The sequence below is a fragment of the Protopterus annectens genome, chromosome 4.part0 (genome assembly GCF_019279795.1).
Source record: "Protopterus annectens isolate FY-2018-M chromosome 4.part0, PAN1.0, whole genome shotgun sequence".
NCBI classification, from domain to species: domain Eukaryota; kingdom Metazoa; phylum Chordata; order Ceratodontiformes; family Protopteridae; genus Protopterus; species Protopterus annectens.
In genome coordinates, this window is record NC_056733.1 from 1,550,960,294 (window position 1) to 1,550,984,750 (window position 24,457).

A 24,457-nucleotide genomic window follows, 5' to 3' on the forward strand; every position below is an offset into this window, starting at 1 on the left:
CAGAAAGCCACAAACAGATATAGATTTGTGAAGATACAGAATACTTTTAACTGCAGACAAATCAGTTACTTGTGCAGATTAGTTAATAGCAATAAAATACACTCAAAGACTAAAAAGCAGACAATAAATGTGCTATATATTAATTGTTAAAAAAATAATCTGTATAAATAATCGTAAAAAAACCCCAAGATATTTATATATCTCAGCTAACAGCTGCGGTAAACAACTCTTATCCATTCTGCTCAGTGTGTATAGACAGAAACCCTATCAAATCAGGGCTTAAATACCAGAAGAACAACTTTTTTTTTTTTTTTTACAAGAATACAAAAGAACCAGCCCCCACTCAGCAGACTATTAACACAAAAGAGAGGCTTCAGCTAGAAACAATAGCCTACAGCCAGTAGCACTAGAGAAAGCCACAAACAGATAAAGATTTGTAAAGATACAGCATGCTTTTAACTGCAGACAAATCAGTTACTTGTGCAGATTAGTTAATAACAATAAAATACACTCGAAGACTAAAAAGCAGACAATAAAAGGGCTATATATTAATTGTTAAAAACAATAATCTGTATAAATAATCAAAAAAAAAAGCAGTATACTTATATATCTCAGCGAACAGCAGTGGTCAACAACTCTTATCTACTCTGCTCAGTGTGTATGGATAGAAACCCTATCAAAGTTAGGGATTAAATACCAGAAGAACAACTTTTTTTTTACAAGAACACAAAAGAATCAGCCCCCACTCAGCAGACTATTAACACAAATGAGAGGCTTCAGCTAGAAACAATAGCCTACAGCCAGTAGCACTAGAGAAAGCCACAAACAGATAAAGATTTGTAAAGAGACAGAATGCTTTTAACTGCAGACAAATCAGTTACTTGTGCAGATTAGTTAATAGCAATAAAATACACTCGAAGACTAAAAAGCAGCCAATAAAAGTGCTATATATTAATTGTTAAAAACAATAATCTGTATAAATAATCGAAAAAAAACCCAGGATACATATATATCTCAGCTAACAGTAGCGGTCAACAACTCTTATCCACTCTGCTCTGTGTGTATGGATAGAAACCCTATCAAAGTTAGGGATTAAATACCAGAAGAACAACTTTTTTTTTCAAGAACACAAAAGAACCAGCCCTCACTCAGCAGACTATTAACACAAATGAGAAGCTTCAGCTAGAAACAATAGCCTACAGCCAGTAGCACTAGAGAAAGCCACAAACAGATAAAGATTTGTGAAGATACAGAATGCTTTTAACTGCAGACAAATCAGTTACTTGTGCAGATTAGTTAATAGCAATAAAATACACTCAAAAGCAGACAATAAAAGTGCTATATATTAATTGTTAAAAACAATAATCTGTATAAATAATCGAAACCCCCCCCAGGATATTTATATATCTCAGCTAACAGCTAATGTCAACAACTCTTATCCACTCTGCTCAGTGTGTATAGACAGAAACCCTATCAAATTAGGGCTTAAATACCAGAAGAACAACTTTTTTTTTACAAGAATATAAAAGAACCAGCCCCCACTCAGCAGACTATTAACGCAAAAGAGAGGCTTCAGCTAGAAACAATAGCCTACAGCCAGTAGCACTAGAGAAAGCCACAAACAGATAAAGATTTGTAAAGATACAGAATGCTTTTAACTGCAGACAAATCAGTTACTTGTGCAGATTAGTTAATAACAATAAAATACACTCGAAGACTAAAAAGCAGACAATAAAAGTGCTACATATTAATTGTTAAAAACAATAATCTGTATAAATAATCGAAAAAAAAAGCAGGATACTTATATATCTCAGCGAAAAGCTGTGATCAACAACTCTTATCCTCTCTGCTCAGTGTGTATGGATAGAAACCCTCTCAAAGTTAGGGATTAAATACCAGAAGAACAGCTTTTTTTTTACAAGAACACAAAAGAATCAGCCCCCACTCAGCAGACTATTAACACAAAAGAGAGGCTTCAGCTAGAAACAATAGCCTACAGCCAATAGCACTAGAGAAAGCCACAAACAGATAAAGATTTGTAAAGAGACAGAATGCTTTTAACTGCAGACAAATCAGTTACTTGTGCAGATTAGTTAATAGCAATAAAATACACTCGAAGACTAAAAAGTAGCCAATAAAAGTGCTATATATTAATTGTTAAAAACAATAATCTGTATAAATAATCGAAAAAAAAAAAACTGGATACATATATATCTCAGCTAACAGCTGCGGTCAACAAGTCTTATCCACTCTGCTCAGTGTGTATGGATAGAAACCCTATCAAAGTTAGGGATTAAATACCAGAAGAACAACTTTTTTTTTACAAGAATACAAAAGAACCAGCCCTCACTCAGCAGACTATTAACAAAAAAGAGAGGCTTCAGCTGGAAACAATAGCCTACAGCCAGTAGCACTAGAGAAAGCCACAAACAGATAAAGATTTGTGAAGATACAGAATAATTTTGACTGCAGACAAATCAGTTACTTGTGCAGATTAGTTAATAGCAATACAATACACTCAAAGACTAAAAAGCAGACAATAAAAGTGCTATATATTAATTGTTAAAAACAATAATCTGTATAAATAATCGAAAAAAACCCCCAGGATATTTATATATCTCAGCTAACAGCTGCGGTCAACAACTCTTATCCACTCTGCTCAGTGAGTATAGACAGAAACCCTATCAAATTAGGTCTTAAATACCAGAAGAACAGCTTTCTTTTTTTACAAGAATACAAAAGAACCAGTGCCCACTCAGCAGTCTATTAACACAAAAGAGAGGCTTCAGCTAGAAACAATAGCATACAGCCAGTAGCACTAGAGAAAACCACAAACAGATAACGATTTGTAAAGATACAGAATGCTTTTAACTGCAGACAAATCAGTTACTTGTACAGATTAGTTAATAACAATAAAATACACTCGAAGACTAAAAGGCAGACAATAAAAGTGCTATATATTAATTGTTAAAAACAATAATCTGTATAAATAATCGAAAAAAAAAAACAGGATACTTATATATCTCAGCGAACAGTTGTGGTCAACAACTCTTATCCACTCTGCTCAGTGTGTATGGATAGAAACCCTATCAAAGTTAGGGATTAAATACCAGAAGAACAACTTTTTTTTTTTACAAGAACACAAAAGAATCAGCCCCCACTCAGCAGACTATTAACACAAAAGAGAGGCTTCAGCTAGAAACAATAGCCTACAGCCAGTAGCACTAGAGAAAGCCACAAACAGATAAATATTAGTAAAGAGACAGAATGCTTTTAACTGCAGACAAATCAGTTACTTGTGCAGATTAGTTAATAGCAATAAAATACACTCGAAGACTAAAAAGCAGCCAATAAAAGTGCTATATATTAATTGTTAAAAACAATAATCTGTATAAATAATCGAAAAAAAAAAACAGGATACTTATATATCTCAGCGAACAGTTGCGGTCAACAACTCTTATCCACTCTGCTCAGTGTGTATGGATAGAAACCCTATCAAAGTTAGGGATTAAATACCAGAAGAACAACTTTTTTTTTTTACAAGAACACAAAAGAATCAGCCCCCACTCAGCAGACTATTAACACAAAAGAGAGGCTTCAGCTAGAAACAATAGCCTACAGCCAGTAGCACTAGAGAAAGCCACAAACAGATAAAGATTTGTAAAGAGACAGAATGCTTTTAACTGCAGACAAATCAGTTACTTGTGCAGATTAGTTAATAGCAATAAAATACACTCAAAGACTAAAAAGCAGACAATAAAAGTGCAATATATTAATTGTTAAAAACAATAATCTGTATAAATAATAAAAAAAAAAACAGGATATTTATATATCTCAGCTAACAGCTGCGGTCAACAACTCTTATCCACTCTGCTCAGTGTGTATAGACAGAAACCATATCAAATTAGGTCTTAAATACCAGAAGAACAGCTTTTTTTTTTACAAGAATACAAAAGAACCAGCGCCCACTCAGGAGACTATTAACACAAAAGAGAGGCTTCAGCTAGAAACAATAGCCTACAGCCAGTAGCACTAGAGAAAGCCACAAACAGATAAAGATTTGTAAAGATACAGAATGCTTTTAACTGCAGACAAATCAGTTACTTGTGCAGATTAGTTAATAGCAATAAAATACACTCAAAGACTAAAAAGCAGACAATAAAAGGGCTATATATTAATTGTTAAAAACAATAATCTGTATAAATAATCGAAAAAAAACCCCAGGATATTTATATATCTCAGCTAACAGCTGCGGTCAACAACTCTTATCCACTCTACTCAGCGTGTATAGACAGAAACCCTATCAAAGTAGGTTTTAAATACCAGAAGAACAACTTTTTTTTTACAAGAATACAAAAGAACCAGCGCCACTCAGCAGACTATTAACACAAAAGAGAGGCTTCAACTAGAAACAATAGTCTACAGCCAGTAGCACAAGAGAAAGCCACAAACAGATAAAGATTTGTGAAGATACAGAATACTTTTAACTGCAGACAAATCATTTACTTGTGCAGATTAGTTAATAGCAATAAAGTACACTCAACGACTAAAAAGCAGACAATAAAAGTGCTATATATTAATTGTTAAAAACAATAATCTGTATAAATAATCAAAAAAAAACCCCAAGATATTTATATATCTCAGCTAACAGCTGCGGTCAACAACTCTTATCCACTCTGCTCAGTGTGTATAGACAGAAACCCTATCAAATTAGGGCTTAAATACCAGAAGAACAACTTTTTTTTTTTACAAGAATACAAAAGAACCAGCCCCCACTCAGCAGACTATTAACACAAAAGAGAGGCTTCAGCTAGAAACAATAGCCTACAGCCAGTAGCACTAGAGAAAGCCACAAACAGATAAAGATTTGTAAAGATACAGCATGCTTTTAACTGTAGACAAATCAGTTACTTGTGCAGATTAGTTAATAACAATAAAATACACTCGAAGACTAAAAAGCAGACAATAAAAGGGCTATATATTAATTGTTAAAAACAATAATCTGTATAAATAATCGAAAAAAAAAGCAGGATACTTATATATCTCAGCGAACAGCAGCGGTCAACAACTCTTATCTACTCTGCTCAGTGTGTATGGATAGAAACCCTATCAAAGTTAGGGATTAAATACCAGAAGAACAACTTTTTTTTTTTACAAGAACACAAAAGAATCATCCCCCTCTCAGCAGACTATTAACACAAAAGAGAGGCTTCAGCTAGAAACAATAGCCTACAGCCAGTAGCACTAGAGAAAGCTACAAACAGATAAAGATTTGTAAAGAGACAGAATGCTTTTAACTGCAGACAAATCAGTTACTTGTGCAGATTAGTTAATAGCAATAAAATACACTCAAAGACTAAAAAGCAGACAATAAAAGTGCTATATATTAATTGTTAAAAACAATAATCTGTATAAATAATCGAAAAAAAAAAAACAGGATATTTATATATCTCAGCTAACAGCTGCGGTCAACAACTCTTATCCACTCTGCTCAGTGTGTATAGACAGAAACCCTATCAAATTAGGTCTTAAATACCAGAAGAACAGCTTTTTTTTTTTACAAGAATACAAAAGAACCAGCGCCCACTCAGCAGACTATTAAGACAAAAGAGAGGCTTCAGCTAGAAAGAATAGCCTACAGCCAGTAGCACTACAGAAAGCCACAAACAGATAAAGATTTGTAAAGATACAGAATGCTTTTAACTGCAGACAAATCAGTTACTTGTGCAGATTAGTTAATAACAATAAAATACACCCGAAGACTAAAAGGCAGACAATAAAAGTGCTATATATTAATTGTTAAAAACAATAATCTGTATAAATAATCGAAAAAAAAAAACAGGATACTTATATATCTCAGCGAACAGTTGTGGTCAACAACTCTTATCCACTCTGCTCAGTGTGTATGGATAGAAACCCTATCAAAGTTAGGGATTAAATACCAGAAGAACAACTTTTTTTTTTTTTTTTTTTATAAGAACACAAAAGAATCAGCCCCCACTCAGCAGACTAATAACACAAAAGAGAAGCTTCAGCTAGAAACAATAGCCTACAGCCAGTAGCACTAGAGAAAGCCACAAACAGATAAAGATTTGTAAAGAGACAGAATGCTTTTAACTGCAGACAAATCAGTTACTTGTGCAGATTAGTTAATAGCAATAAAATACACTCGAAGACTAAAAAGCAGCCAATAAAAGTGCTATATATTAATTGTTAAAAACAATAATCTGTATAAATAATCGAAAAAAAAAAGCAGTATACTTATATATCTCAGCGAAAAGCTGCCGTCAACAACTCTTATCCACTCTGCTCAGTGTGTATGGATAAAAACCCTATCAAAGTTAGGGCATAAATACCAGAAGAACAACTTTTTTTTTTACAAGAACACAAAAGAATCAGCCCCCACTCAGCAGATTATTAACACAAAAGAGAGGCTTCAGCTAGAAACAATAGCCTACAGCCAGTAGCACTAGAGAAAGCCACAAAAAGATAAAGATTTATAAAGAGACAGAATGCTTTTAACTGCAGACAAATCAGTTACTTGTGCAGATTAGTTAATAGCAATAAAATACACTCGAAGACTAAAAAGCAGCCAATAAAAGTGCTATATATTAATTGTTAAAAACAATAATCTGTATAAATAATCAAAAAAAAAAACAGGATACATATATATCTCAGCTAACAGCTGTGGTCAACAACTCTTATCCACTCTGCTCAGTGTGTATGGTTAGAAACCCTATCAAAGTTAGGGATTAAATACCAGAAGAACAACTTTTTTTTTACAAGAACACAAAAGAACCAGCCCTCACTCAGCAGACTATTAACACAAAAGAGAGGCTTCAGCTAGAAACAATAGCCTACAGCCAGTAGCACTAGAGAAAGCCACAAACAGATAAAGATTTGTGAAGATACAGAATACTTTTAACTGCAGACAAATCAGTTACTTGTGCAGATTAGTTAATAGCAATAAAATACACTCAAAGACTAAAAAGCAGACAATAAATGTGCTATATATTAATTGTTAAAAACAATAATCTGTATAAATAATCGAAAAAAAAACCCAGGATATTTATATATCTCAGCTAACAGCTGCGGTCAACAACTCTTATCCACTCTGCTCAGTGTGTATAGACAGAAACCCTATCAAATTAGGTTTTAAATACCAGAAGAACAACTTTTTTTTTACAAGAATACAAAAGAACCAGCGCCCATTCAGCAGACTATTAACACAAAAGAGAGGCTTCAACTAGAAACAATAGTCTACAGCCAGTAGCACTAGAGAAAGCCACAAACAGATAAAGATTTGTGAAGATACAGAATACTTTTAACTGCAGACAAATCAGTTACTTGTGCAGATTAGTTAATAGCAATAAAATACACTCAAAGACTAGAAAGCAGACAATAAAAGTGCTATATATTAATTGTTAAAAAAAATAATCTGTATAAATAATCGTAAAAAAACCCCAAGATATTTATATATCTCAGCTAACAGCTGCGGTAAACAACTCTTATCCATTCTGCTCAGTGTGTATAGACAGAAACCCTATCAAATCAGGGCTTAAATACCAGAAGAACAACTTTTTTTTTTTTTTTTTACAAGAATACAAAAGAACCAGCCCCCACTCAGCAGACTATTAACACAAAAGAGAGGCTTCAGCTAGAAACAATAGCCTACAGCCAGTAGCACTAGAGAAAGCCACAAACAGATAAAGATTTGTAAAGATACAGCATGATTTTAACTGCAGACAAATCAGTTACTTGTGCAGATTAGTTAATAACAATAAAATACACTCGAAGACTAAAAAGCAGACAATAAAAGGGCTATATATTAATTGTTAAAAACAATAATCTGTATAAATAATTAAAAAAAAAGCAGTATACTTATATATCTCAGCGAACAGCAGTGGTCAACAACTCTTATCTACTCTGCTCAGTGTGTATGGATAGAAACCCTATCAAAGTTAGGGATTAAATACCAAAAGAACAACTTTTTTTTTACAAGAACACAAAAGAATCAGCCCCCACTCAGCAGACTATTAACACAAATGAGAGGCTTCAGCTAGAAACAATAGCCTACAGCCAGTAGCACTACAGAAAGCCACAAACAGATAAAGATTTGTAAAGAGACAGAATGCTTTTAACTGCAGACAAATCAGTTACTTGTGCAGATTAGTTAATAGCAATAAAATACACTTGAAGACTAAAAAGCAGCCAATAAAAGTGCTATATATTAATTGTTAAAAACAATAATCTGTATAAATAATCGAAAAAAAACCCAGGATACATATATATCTCAGCTAACAGTTGCGGTCAACAACTCTTATCCTCTCTGCTCAGTGTGTATGGATAGAAACCCTTTCAAAGTTAGGGATTAAATACCAGAAGAACAACTTTTTTTGTACAAGAACACAAAAGAACCAGCCCTCACTCAGCAGTCTATTAACACAAAAGAGAGGCTTCAGCTAGAAACAATAGCCTACAGCCAGTAGCACTAGAGAAAGCCACAAACAGATAAAGATTTGTGAAGATACAGAATACTTTTAACTGCAGACAAATCAGTTACTTGTGCAGATTAGTTAATAGCAATAAAATACACTCAAAGACTAAAAAGCAGACAATAAAAGTGCTATATATTAATTGTTAAAAACAATAATCTGTATAAATAATCGAAACCCCCCCCCCAGGATATTTATATATCTCAGCTAACAGCTAATGTCAACAACTCTTATCCACTCTGCTCAGTGTGTATAGACAGAAACCCTATCAAATTAGGGCTTAAATACCAGAAGAACAACTTTTTTTTACAAGAATATAAAAGAACCAGCCCCCACTCAGCAGACTATTAACGCAAAAGAGAGGCTTCAGCTAGAAACAATAGCCTACAGCCAGTAGCACTAGAGAAAGCCACAAACAGATAAAGATTTGTAAAGATACAGAATGCTTTTAACTGCAGACAAATCAGTTACTTGTGCAGATTAGTTAATAACAATAAAATACACTCGAAGACTAAAAAGCAGACAATAAAAGTGCTATATATTAATTGTTAAAAACAATAATCTGTATAAATAATCGAAAAAAAAAGCAGGATACTTATATATCTCAGCGAAAAGCTGCGGTCAACAACTCTTATCCTCTCTGCTCAGTGTGTATGGATAGAAACCCTCTCAAAGTTAGGGATTAAATACCAGAAGAACAACTTTTTTTTTTTACAAGAACACAAAAGAATCAGCCCCCACTCAGCAGACTATTAACACAAAAGAGAGGCTTCAGCTAGAAACAATAGCCTACAGCCAATAGCACTAGAGAAAGCCACAAACAGATAAAGATTTGTAAAGAGACAGAATGCTTTTAACTGCAGACAAATCAGTTACTTGTGCAGATTAGTTAATAGCAATAAAATACACTCGAAGACTAAAAAGTAGCCAATAAAAGTGCTATATATTAATTGTTAAAAACAATAATCTGTATAAATAATCGAAAAAAAAAAACTGGATACATATATATCTCAGCTAACAGCTGCGGTCAACAAGTCTTATCCACTCTGCTCAGTGTGTATGGATAGAAACCCTATCAAAGTTAGGGATTAAATACCAGAAGAACAACTTTTTTTTTACAAGAATACAAAAGAACCAGCCCTCACTCAGCAGACTATTAACAAAAAAGAGAGGCTTCAGCTAGAAACAATAGCCTACAGCCAGTAGCACTAGAGAAAGCCACAAACAGATAAAGATTTGTGAAGATACAGAATAATTTTGACTGCAGACAAATCAGTTACTTGTGCAGATTAGTTAATAGCAATACAATACACTCAAAGACTAAAAAGCAGACAATAAAAGTGCTATATATTAATTGTTAAAAACAATAATCTGTATAAATAATCGAAACCCCCCCCCCCAGGATATTTATATATCTCAGCTAACAGCTGCGGTCAACAACTCTTATCCACTCTGCTCAGTGTGTATGGATAGAAACCCTATCAAAGTTAGTGATTAAATACCAGAAGATCAACTTTTTTTTTACAAGAACACAAAAAAAACAGTCCTCACTCAGCAGACTATTAACACAAAAGAGAGGCTTCAGCTAGAAACAATAGCCTAGAGCCAGTAGCACTAGAGAAAGCCACAAACAGATAAAGATTTGTAAAGATACAGAATGCTTTTAACTGCAGACAAATCAGTTACTTGTGCAGATTAGTTAATAGCAATTAAATACACTCGAAGACTAAAAAGCAGACAATAAAAGTGTTATATATTAATTGTTAAAAACAATAATATGTATAAATAATCAAAAAAAAAAAACAGGATACTTATATATCTCAGTTAACAGCTGCGGTCAACAACTCTTATCCACTCTGCTCAGTGTGTATAGACAGAAACCCTATCAAAGTTAGGGCTTAAATACCTGAAGAACAACTTTTTATTTTTTAAAATAACACAACAGAACCAGCCCCCACTCAGCAGACTACTAACACAAAAGAGAGGCTTCAGCTAGAAACAATAGCCTACAGCCAGTAGCACTAGAGAAAGCCACAAACAGATAAAGAATTGCACAGAAACTGAATGCTTTTAACTGCAGACAAATCAGTTAATTGTGCAGATTAGTTAATAGCAATAAAATACATTCGAAGACTAAAAAGCAGACAATAAAAGTGCTATATATTAATTGTTAAAACAATAATCTGTATAAATAATCAAAAAAAAAACAGGATACTTATATATCTCAGCTAACAGCTGCGGTCAACAACTTTTATCCACTCTGCTCAGTGTGTATAGACAGAAACCCTATCAAAGTTAGGGCTTAAATACCAGAAGAACACCTTTTTTTTTTACAATAACACGAAAGCACCAGCCCCCACTCAGCACACTGTTAACACAAAAGAGAGGCTTCAGCTAGAAACAATAGCCTACAACCAGTAGCACTAGAGAAAGCCACAAACAGATAAAGATTTGTAAAGATACAGATTGCTTTTAACTGCAGACAAATCAGTTACTTGTGCAGATTAGTTAATAGCAATAAAATAAACTCGAAGACTAAAAATCAGACAAAAAAAGTGCTATATATTAATTGTTAAAAACAATAATCTGTATAAATAATCAAAAAAAAACAGGATACTTATATATCTCAGCTAACAGCTGCGGTCAACAACTCTTATCCTCTCTGTTCACTGTGTATGGACAGCAACCCTATCAAAGTTAGGGCTTATGTACCAGAAGAACAACTTTTTTTTTTTTACAAGAACACAAAAGAACCATCCCCCACTCAGCAGACTATTAACACAAAAGAGAGGCTTCAGCTAGAAACAATAGCCTACAGCCAGTAGCACTAGTGAAAGCCACAAACAGATAAAGATTTGTAAACATACAGAATGCTTTTAACTGCAGACAAATCAGTTACTTGTGCAGATTAGTTAATAGCAATAAAATACACTTGAAGACTAACAAGCAGACAATAAAAGTGCTATATATTAATTGTTAAAATTTTTTATACCCACTGAAGCACTGTTATATCAATATTGCCTATACCATCTGAAGCACTTATATCAAGGTTAGCTATATCCACTGATGAACTATTATATCAGTTTTTGCTATACTCCCTGAAGCACTGTTATATTAATGTTAACTATACCCACTGAAGAACTGTTTTATCAGTGTTACCTGTAGCCATTGAAGCACTGTTATATGAGTGTTAACTACACCCTCTGAAGCACTGTTATATCAGTGTGAACTACATCCACTGAAGCAACATTATATCATTATTAACTATACCCACTGAAGCACTGTCATATCAGTGTTACCTATGCTACTATAGCACTTATATCTATGCAAACTATACCCACTGAAGCACTGACAATACCCACTGAAGCACTATTATATCAGTGTTAACTATACCCACTTTAGCACTGTTATATCTATGTTAACTATACCTGCTGAAACAATGTTATATCAATGTAAACTATACCCATTGAAGCACTGTTATATCAGTGTTACTTATACCATCTGAAGCACTGTTATATTAAGGTTACCTATACACACTGAAGAACTATTATATCTATGTTAATTATACCCACTGAATCACAATTATATCAATGTTAACTATACCCACTGAAGCACCTTAATATTAATGCTATGTATTCCCACTGAAGCACTGTTTTATCAATGTTACTTATATGCACTGAGGCAAGGTTTAGTATGCCCTCTGAAGCACTGTTATATCAGTGTTCTATACAAACTGAAGCACTTTTGTACCAGTGATACCTATACCCTTTGAAGCAATGTTATATCAAGGGTAGCTATACCAACTGAAGCACTGGTATATCAGTTTTACCTATACCTACTGAAGCACTGTTTTATCATTGTTAACTATACCCACTGAAGCACTGTTTTATCAATGTTAACTATACCCACTGAAGCACGGTTTTATCAATGTTAACTATGCCCACTGATACACTGTTGTATCAGTGTTACTTATACGCATTGATGCACTGTTATATCAAAGTGAACTATACCCACAGAAACAATGTCATATCAATATAATCCAAATAATAACGAAGATGAGTCTGCTCTCCCACGAAGCAAATTCTTCCGTGATGAATGAAAAATATGTAATAACCAAACAAACAGTCACAGCATGGAAGTAACCAAGGCTTACTCTGTTAGAAGTACTTAATATAAAGCTTTCAAATATATCCGTTCAAAGTACTAAAACATTAGTTATCAGGATCTATTTGTTTATTAGTATGAATAACAACGGTTAGCGCTTTCACCCAAGTGGCTTCATCAGACCTTAAAAACATGAACAAATTACAGACCCTTTTTTATATAGGGTGTGATACAACCATGACATCATATCCTGTAATTAAGCATTCAAAAATATAAATTTAAAAATACAATATAAAATTCATCATATTTAAATGCAAAAAGATAATAATAAAAAGTAAAATAAAATAAAATAAAATAAAATAAAACAGATAACTCCCTACCCCAGCAATTACTTATGTAAATAAACTGATTATTTCACTTTCAACCTTCTCTTTTTTAAAGCCGGTTTCATAGGTATGTGCACCTTCAGAAGGCCATTAATGACTGGAATTAAATTATTATTAACATATAAAAAATGATACAGCTCAAAATCTACACATTTGCTCAACAGAGCATCATCTAAAACATCATATATCTTAAAAACTTTATTCTCAACACTTTCCATGTCAATGGGAGAGTAGAAATTATTCTCATTAAATAACAATACCATCTTGGCCTTATACCATTCACGGTCAAGGATAACAACAGGGCCCCCCCTTGTCTACACATGAATTTAGGTTCTTAGTGCTACAAACCATTGTTCCTGGACTCAGAGGGGGAGATATTATATGCCACACAGAGAACTGTGAGATGAAATGGATAGTTAAGCTTAGAGCTGATAGAACACCTGGGCTCAATGATAAAATACCTATGAAACCGGCTTTAAAAAAGAGAAGGTTGAAAGTGAAATAATCAGTTTATTTACATAAGTAATTGCTGGGGTAGGGAGTTATCTGTTTTATTTTATTTTATTTTATTTTACTTTTTTTATTATTATTTTTTGCATTTAAATATGATGAATTTTATATTGTATTTTTAAATGTATATTTTTGAATGCTTGATTACAGGATATGATGTCATGGTTGTATCACACCCTATATAAAAAGGGTCTGTAATTTGTTCATGTTTTTAAAGTCTGATGAAGCCACTTGGGTGAAAGTGCTAACCGTTGTTATTCATACTCATAAACAAATAGATCCTGATAACTAATGTTTTAGTACTTTGAACGTATATATTTGAAAGTTTTATATTAAGTACTTCTAACAGAGTAAGCCTTGGTTACTTCCGTGCTGTGACTGTTTGTTTGGATAATGTCATATCAATGTTACCTATACCCACTGTAGCACTGTTATATCTATGTGATCTCTACCTACTTAAGCACTGTTATATCAAGGTTAACTATATCCTCTGAAGCACTGATATATCAAAGTTAACTATACCCAATGAAGCACTATTATATCACTGTTACTTATACCCATGGTAGCACTGTTATATCTATGTTAACTATACCCACTAAAGCACTGTTATAGCAATGTTAACTATACCCACTGAAGCACTGTTATATCAGTGTTACCTATACCCACTGAACTCCTGTTATATCAGTGTTACTATACCCACTGAACACTGTTAAATCAAGGTTAACTATACCCAATGAAATACTTTTTTGATTTTTAACTATACTCACTGAAGCTGCTATAGTGTTACCTGCACCAACTGAGGCACTGTTACATCAATGTTATCACTACCCACTAAAGCACTGTTATATCAATGCTATCTATACCCTCTGATGCATTGTTTTACCAACGTTAATTATACTCACTGAAGAAATCCTGTCAAGAGTAACTATACCCACTGAAGCACTGTTATATCAGTGTTACCTATACGCACTGAATCACTGCTATATCAATGTTATGTATACCCACTGAAACACTATTATATCAAGGTTTACTAAACCCTCTGAAGTACTGATATATCAGTGTTACCTGTACGCACTGAAGCATTGTTATATCAGTTAATTATACCCACTTAAGCACTGCTATATCCATGTTACCTATACCAACTGAAGGACTGATATAACAATGTTACCTATACCCGCTGAAGCACTGTTATATCAATGTTAACTATACCCATTGAAGCACTGTTATATCAATGGTAACTATACCCACTGAATCACTGTTATATCAAGGTTAATAATACCCATTCAAGGACTGTTATATCATTGTTACCTATACAAACTGAAGCACTATTTCAGTGTTATCTATACCCTCTGAAGCACTGTTATATAAAGGTTAATTATATTAACTCAAGCACTGTTATATCAGTGTTACCTATACAAACTGAAGCACTATTTCAGTGTTACATATACTCTCTGAAGCACTGTTATATGAAGGTTAACTATACCCACTGAAGCACTGCTATATCAGTGTTACCTGCACCAACTGAATCACTGTTATATCAAGGTTAGCTATACCCACTGAAGCACTATTATATCAGTGTTAGCTCTACCAACTGAAACACTGCTATATCAGTGTTACCTATACCCACTGAAGCACTGCTATATCAGTGTTACCTATACCCACTGAAGCACTGTTATATCAGTGTTACCTATATCCACTGAAGCACTGTTATATCAGTGTTACCTCTACTCAGTGAAACACTGTTCTATCAGTGTTACCTATACACACTGAAGCACTGTTCTATCAAGGTTACCTAAAGGTTACCTTTAGCCAGTGAAACACTGTTCTATCAGTGTTACCTATACCCACTAAAGCACTGTCATATCAGTGCTAACTATACTCACTGAAGCACTGCTTTATCAATGTTACCTGTACCCACTGAATCACTGCTATATCATTGTTAACTTTACCCACTGAAGCACTGTTATATCAGTGTTACCTATACCAACTGAAGCACTGTTATATCAAGGTTAATTATACCTGCTCAAGCACTGTTATATCACTGTTACCTATACAAATTCAAGCACTATTTCAGTGTTACCTATACCATCTGAAGCACTGTTATATCCATCCAGGTTAGCTATAACCACTAAAGTACTGTTATATCAGTGTTACTTCTACCCACTGAAACACTGGTATATCAATGTTATCTATATCCATTGAAGCACTGTTATATCAATGTGACCTATACCCACTAAAGCACTGTCATATAAGTGCTAACTATACCCACTGAAGCACTGCTATATCATTGTTAACTGTACCCACTGAAGCACTGCTATATCAGTGTTACCTAAACCCACAGAAGCACTGCTATATCAGTGTTAACTATACCCACTGAAGCACTGTTATATCAGTGTTACCTATACCCACTGAAGCACTGTTATATCAGTGTTACCTATACCCACTGAAGCACTGTTATATCACTGTTACCTATACCCACTAAAGCACTGTTATATCAGTGTTAACTATACCCACTGAAGCACTGCTATATCAGTGTTACCTATACCCACTGAAGCACTGTTATATCAAGGTTACCTATACCCACTGAAGCACTGCTATATCAGTGTTACCTAAACCCACTGAAGCACTGTTATATCAGTGTTACCTATACCCATTGAACCGCTGCTATATCAGTGTTAACTGTACCCATTGAAAGACTGCTATATCAGTGTTACCTATACCCACTGAAGCACTGTTATATCAATGTTAACTATACCCACTGAAGCACTGTTATATCAATGTTAACTATACCCACTGAAGCACTGTTATATCAGTGTTACCTATACCCAGTGAAACACTGTTATAACAGTGTTATCTCTACCCAGTGAAACACTGGAACACTGGTATATCAGTTTTATCTATATCCACTGAAGCGCTGTCATATCAATGCTAACTATACCCACTGAAGCACTGTTTTATCAATGTTACCTATACCCACTGAACCACTGCTATATCAGTGTTAACTATACCAACTGAAACACTGTTATATCAGTGTTACCTATACCCACTGAAGCACTGTTTGTGGTTAACTATACCCACTGAAGCGCTGTTATATCAGTGTTGCCTATATCCAATGAGGCACTATTATTTCAGTGCAAATTATACACACTGAAGCACTGTTTCATCAATGTTAGCTATACCCACTGAAGCACTGTTTTATCTTTGTGAACTATACCCACCTAAGCACTGTTATATCAGTGTTACCTATACCAAATGAAGCACTGTTATAGCAAGGTAATCTATAGCCACTGAAGCACTGTTATATTTAGGTTAAATATACCCACTGAAGCACTGTTATATCATTGTTACCTATACCCACTGAAGCACTGTTATATCAGTGTTACCTATACCCACTGAAGCACTGTTATATCAATGTTAACTATACCCACTGAAGCACTGTTATATCAATGTTACCTATACCCACTGAAGCACTGTTATATCAATGTTACCTATACCCACTGAAGCACTGTTATATCAATGTTACCTATACCCACTGAAGCACTGTTATATCAATGTTACCTATACCCACTGAAGCACTGTTATATCAATGTTACCTATACCCACTGAAGCACTGTTATATCAATGTTACCTATACCCACTGAAGCACTGTTATATCAATGTTACCTATACCCACTGAAGCACTGTTATATCAGTGTTACCTATACCCACTGAAGCACTGTTATATCACTGTTACCTATACCCACTGAAGCTCTGTTATATCAGTGTTACCTATACCCACTGAAGCACTGTTATATCAGTGTTACCTATACCCACTGAAGCACTGTTACATCAGTGTTACCTATACCCATTGAAGCACTGTTATATCATTGTTACCTATCCTCACTGAAGCACTGTTATATCAATGTTACCTATACCCACTTAGGCATGGTTATATCAGTGTTACCTTTACCCAATGAAGCACTGTTATATCAGTGTTACCTATACCCAGTGAAGCAATGATATCAATGTTAACTATACCCACTGAAACACTAATATTTGTGTTTTCTCTATCCACTGAAGCACTGTTGTATCATTGCTAACTATATCTACTGAAGCACAGTTACATAAATGTTATCTATACCCACTGAAACATTGTTATATCAATGTTATCTATATCCACTGAAACACTGTTATATAATTTTTACCTATACCAAATGAAGCACTGTTATATCAATGTTAACTATACCTTCTGAAGCATAGGTATATCAGTTTTAATTATTCTGACTGAAGCAGTTATATCTGTGGTAACTATACCCACTGAAGCATTGTTATATCAAACCTAACTATACAAACCCAAATGCTGTTATTTCTCTCTAAACTATACCCACTGCATCACTGATATTTGAATGTTAACTATACCTACTAAAATACAAAAACATATAAACACACAACAAACTGGAAACTGAAACTCAAACCAAAAGCTGTAGAGGAATGAAGGATTCTTTAGCACTTTTGTTCAAATTTATTCTTCATGAACTTCTTCAGAAAAAAGTTGTCCTCTCAAAACACACCTCATATAGGTTACATCACACATCACATGACTTTCATGGTACTTTAAATTAAAGGTGTAAAATCATACCATAAAAATAAAAAAACTGTCTTGTTTTCCAAACAGCTTTGAATGTCAAAACCTCATAAAAAATATAAAAACATCATCATATTATTGTGATTTGAAGGTTATTTTAGTGCTAAAAAACATTTAATATTAATGCATTTGTTCAGACCAGGGGCTCTATCTGTTACCAAACTGATCTGTCACAATGACTCCCTACATTCTAAAATCAAATTGGTGTTCCCTATGTAATCCACTTGTTGACCATAATCTATGACTGAAAAGGTCAATTGCATGCCTAGCTAAAGCTTTGGTAAAGTCCTTTTTCTTAATAGCAAGTGTATGCTCATGTGTTCTATGCTTTAAACATCTAATCATTTTTCATATATAGTAACTAGGTTAAGAGTCACATACCGCCACATAAACTATGTTTGTGCTCTCACAGGTAAATTGCCTGTGGACCCAAATAGTCATTTTAAAATGTGTAATAAATGTACTAGATGTATTATTTATATACCTACATTGTTTACACTTCCTGCAGGAGAAAGTACCTCGAACACTATTCACATCAGTCAATGCTAAAGTTTGCCACCCCCCACCATTTTCCAAAATAGTTTTGATGTTCTTAATTTTCTTGTAGGTAAACTTGGGTTCTACACCGACTACCTGTATGAGTTCCCTAATCCTCAAGACCTTCCAATTGTCCTTAATTATGTGTTTAATGACACCCATCTCATTGATAATGGGGATGGGGAATGAAATGTTGAACACTGTGTTGTCCTTCTTTTTCCTGTTGTTACTTACATCACCAACCCCCCCCCCCCCCCGATAATGGATTTGGCAGCATTTTATCTCAGAATGAACACTTCCTTATGTATATTGGTTAACCAAGCCTGGTCATACCCTCTTTGTTCAAAAAAATGTGTCAACATGATGGTGTCTTGAAAAAAAGTGTCATCATCATATGTAAGTCTACTGAGTCGAATAAATTGCCCCTTAATCACCCCTTTCTTGATATACCTAGGGTGTAAGCTACCTCTGTGCAAATATTGGTTGACAAAAACATCCTTCCTATAAATCTTACTCACAAAAGTGTTACTGGACGTATCAAAAGCCAAATGTATGTCCAGGAAATGAATGGACCTACCAAAACGTCCCACAGAAAATTCCAAAAAGTCTGTGGTGTGATTTAAGTCCCTAATAAAGGACTCAAATTCACTCTCATCACCAGACCACAGAAATATCAAATCACCAATAATTCTTTGATATAAAATAATGTGGGACCTTTATGGATGTACATATAAATATCTCTCCTCCCACATGGCCATTACAAGGTTGGCAAAAGATGGGGCCACCCTTGCCCCCATGGCCACCCCTGAAGTCTGCTTATATCTTTGGTTGAATTCGATAAAATTATTATCAAGAACTATACCCATAAGCCTTCAAACCATCTCTATTTTACTGTGTTTAAAGTCAGTGTACCCATTGGGGTATCTCTCAGATATTCTATACCAGCATCTTAGTTGATACATGTGTACAGTTAATGTCTAAAGACGGAAAATAAAAATCACCATGGGTGAGGTTAATGTCCCTCAAAATTTCCAAAAGGTGCCAGGAGTCCCTAAGGTATGACCTCACTTTTTGCACTATAGGATTAAGTATATAATCCAGCCATAAAGAAATATTTTCTGTCATGGTTCTCTTTGGAGAAATAATGGACCTAAAGGGCAGATTTGTTTCTGATTTGTGTACTTTGGGTATCCCAAAGAAACATCCCATACTGGGATGTTCCACTAACAAATATTCATATGTGTCATGATCTAAGCTACCCTGGCAAAACATGTCAAAAAGATCAGTGTTTATTCTCAAAAAACTGTTAATTACTTTCTTATCTACAACAGAATAAGCTGTGTCATTTGCCAACATGTCTTCAATGTTTTTAACATAATCTTTGGTACACATAATGACCATCATACCATATCTCCTGCAGGAAGTGTAAACATTGTAGGTATATAAGTAATACATCTAGTACATTTATTACACATCTTAAAAGGACTATTTGGGTCCACAGGTGATTTACCTGTGAGAGTACAAATATAGTATATGTGGCAGTATGTGACTTGTCCTAGTTACTACATAGGAAAAAAAACATTATATGTTTAAAGCATAGAATATATGAGCACACACTTGCTATTAAGAAAAAGGACCTTACGAATGCTTTAGCTAGGCATGCTATTCACTGTGTGAACTTTAAAAAGTTCACCTTTTCAGTCATAGATTATGTTCAACAAGTGGATTACATAGGGAACATCAATTTGATTTTAGAATGCAAGGAGTCATTGTGGCAGATCAGTTTGGTTATTTTTGGTGATATTTATTTATTTTATTTATTTTACATTTGTTAACCGGGATAGTCCGACTGGATATATGTCCATTTTCAGTGGAGGCCCTGGGGAGAAAAGCTCCACATACCAAAAAAGAGACAGTACATACATCACTGAGTGATAAACTCAGGTAGACATGTTTAGAAAAATATAGACAAAGAATACAGGCAGATATCAATATACACAATGTGCAGACTTACATCTGATTGGCAGAGATGTATCAGAAAATATAGGATACAATCAGATTTCATAATTCACAATGCTTAGACAATCAAATGCTATGAGGCATAGACACTTGGCTAAACAGCAGGTTAGGTAACAAGACATGTATTAGTGAAGTTGTTAGTCAGGTTTAGAACAAGAGTATAGCAAATGAGATGTGAGGTATTTTTTGAGTTCTCTTTTAATTAAATAGGGATAGTGAGTTTTCCTTGGTAATGGTAGTAGGGAGCATATTGCAGATTTTACTGGTTGAGTTGGCAAATACAGCATTGCCTGCAGAGTTGTTGGATTTTTGGGTCAGTATCAATAGTTTATCAGCTGAGTGTAATGGCCTGGGGGCACTATGAGGGGTGAGAATATTTTTGAGAACAGGGATGTTATCACATTGATGGAGTCTTTTTTGTGCTACTATAAGCTGGTTGAACTGTAGAAGGGTAGGATACTCTAGCCCTCCCAGTGCTTTGAGGTTTTGTCAATGGTGGGTCCTAAAAGCCATGCCAGTAGCGAATCTGGATATATGATTTTAACATCCTGATATTTTGTTGAGATCAGTTTTGGCTAGGTTGGTGATTAAAGGGGAAGCATACATAATGGTAGAGAGAAGGTGTTATCTTCATAGGTTCATAGGTTGGTACTAGGCTATCAGCCCTAGGGCCTATACAAGCCTAGCCATAACAATTCCCTGGCTATTTCTTCCCACATTATTTACTTTCCTGGACCCCTGTCTAGCAGGGCGACTGACGTGATCCCTGGGGTGAATTTCCTTTCTCCCATCCAATTGTTCAGGTTCCTCTTGAAGAGGTCCAAAGAGGCACTCTGCTTGACATGTATGGGCAATCTATTCCAGAGTCTGGGGAGTCTCTGGGTCAGGAACCTATCCCTCCAGCATGTTTTGTTTATTGTGATGACAAGGTTTAGATCCCTGGAGCATGTAGCTCTGAGGGATTTGGATTTCTTTAAGTGTAGCATGTCCAACAGCTCTGGGTTTGACATGGCCTTGTATGTTAAGCAGAGATCGCCTCTGAGTAGATGATATGCGACAGAGTATAGCTGGAGTTTTTTAAGGCGGTCAGCGTAGGGCATCTGCTTTAGGCCTGTGATTCTTTTAGTGAGGTATTTCTGAGGCCTTTCCAGTTGTTGCAGATGTCTTGAGAGGTACATACCAAATGGGGCATTGTATTCTATAATGGGTCTAATGAGGGATGAATACAGTGGGACAATGACCTCCTTCTTTCTGGATGAAAAGCCCTTCGTGATGAGGTGTGCCACATAGAAGGATTTCCTGACTGTTGTGGTGATGTGGTTATCGAAGGTGAGACCACTGTCCACCTGTGTCCCTAAGTCTCTTATCACACTTTCTGTGTTTAGTGTACTGCCACCTATGTGGTAATTCATGGATACATGTTTTTTCCCAAAGGGGATAACAATACATTTCTTGGCATTGAGCTTGAGCCCATGGCTCTGGCACCAAGCATCTGTTTCTGTAAGGCCCTTTGTAGAGTATCCACATCATTTGGGGATTCAATAATGGCTCCCAGTTTGCAGTCATCTGCAAACTTTGTTAGCCAGAGTCCTTAGTGTTGACCTGTACTTCAGAGAAGTAGATGCCAAACAAGAGCGGCCCCAGGACTGAACCCTGAGGTACTCCACTTGTCACTTGTCTGGAGCGGGATTTGGAGTCGGCTACTTTTACAGTGTGGGTTCTATCAGTAAGCCATTTAGCAACCCATTGGGTGACATAGGGATTAATGCCCAACTTAGTAAGTTTATCTATGATTCCAGAGTGAGGGATGGTGTCAAAGGCCTTGGCAAGGTCTAGATAGGCTGTGTGGACCACCTTACCCTTGTCCATGGCTCTGGAGACTGATTCAAAGAAGTCAATCAGGTTCAGGAGACAAGATCGGCCCTTCACAGACCCAAACTGGGTGGGGTCCAGTGTTTGAAGGTTGCCAATGTCTTTGTTTATAAGTTCCATGATAATACGCTCCATGGCCTTGCAGATCTTGCAATAGATACCCTAGCTAGAGGGGTGAGATAAGGTTTGGCTCTGTACAGAGAGACAAGTTTTTTGTTGATGGACTTAATAGAGTGATTTACATGTTTATCAAATTTAAGATTGTTGTCTATTATTGCACCTAGAAGCTTTGTATGGTTATCAGGAGAGATAATGGTGTCATTGCTAGATTTAATGTTGAAGGAAGGAGGAGAAATTCTATGGTTAGGGGAGAAAAGTAGTAGCTTGGTTTTGTTAGGATTTAGAAGCAGGCGGCTATTAGCTAGCCATATTTCTACTGTGCTGAAAGTGGTCTGGGTGAGGGTTAGAAGTTTTGTAGGAGAGGAGGCGGAGCATATTAGCATTGAGTCATCTTCATATTGGATGCAGGTGGCTCCTGGGATGGTGGTGTGCAGATCATTGATAAAGATAGAGAAAAGAAGTGGACCTAGTATGGACCCTTGTGGGACACCTAGGGTTAGAGGAAGTTGGGATAACAGTTTGCTCTGCCATAAGACAGTCTGCTGTCTACTGTTTAGGTAGGAGTGAAATCATTGTATTGCATGTTGGCCTAAACTGATGGTTTGTAGGGTATTGAGCAGAAGCTGATGGATGACCATATCGAAAGCTTTTGAGAGCTCTAGGAAGAGGGCTGAAGATAGTTTGTTGTTGTTACGATGAAGATTGATGACATTAGAGAAAGGCAGAAGAGCCATGGTGGTACTGTGGAATGGCCTAAAGCAGGGATGAGAGTCGGCGAGCTTTCCATTTTGAATAAGAAAGTGCATGATTTGTTTGTGTATGCATCTTTCCATGATTTTAGCTAGTGGTGAAAGAATGGCTATAGGTCTAAAGTTAGATAATTCTGTGGAACTTCCTCCTTTATGGAGAGGTGTAACATGTGATATTTTCCATATTGCTGGGATGGATCTTTCTGAGGTGGAACTGTTTATCAGAATAGAAATGGGAAGTGCTATGGCATCAGCTGCTTTTTGAAGATATTCAGCTGGGAGGTGGTCAGCAACTAGTGTAGTAGGTTTTAGCTTTTTGAGTAAGGTCCAGATCAGGTTGGTAGGTTTGGTTTGAAAGGTAAAGGTGGGTTGGGTGCTGTGTGGATCAGGGCTAGATGTGCCAGAGCTGGTGCTTGTGTCCGATGGAATGAGATGGGTAGCTAGAGACTGGATAGTTTCAGTAAAGAAGGAGTTGAAGCTGTTTGCAATTTCTACAGGGAATTTATCAAGGGCACCTGTTGGGGTAGGAGCGGTGAAACGGCCTGGGTGGAGAAGATTGTTAATACCATCCCAGAACTTTTGAGGTTTTAGCTGATATTTTTGTTGTAGGAGGGTGTAGTGATTTTTTTTTGTCTTGAATGATAGATTTTTTGGTCTGATTCCTTAGCTGCTGGTATCTTACTTGGTCCATAGGGGCCTTGGTAACAAGCCATCTGGCCCTGGCATTGTGTCTTAGTTTAATTTTGGGATTTGTTTCTTTAGATAGCCACAGTGCAACTGTGGCTTTTACATGGATGGTACAGGTAGGAGCATGGTGGGTAAGGATAGCCAGAAATCTAGTATTGAAGTACTCAACTGCTTTTTGTAGTGGGAATCATTTCAAGACATTCCAATTACATGCTTTGAGTTCATTTTGGAAGTTGTCAAGGTTAAAGTTCCTGACATTTCTTATAGTTTTGTAGGTGGGCTGGTTGGGAATGTCGGCTTTGAGCCTAATAATATAGGTAAGGCAGTGATCACTTAGACCATCGGGTAATGTAC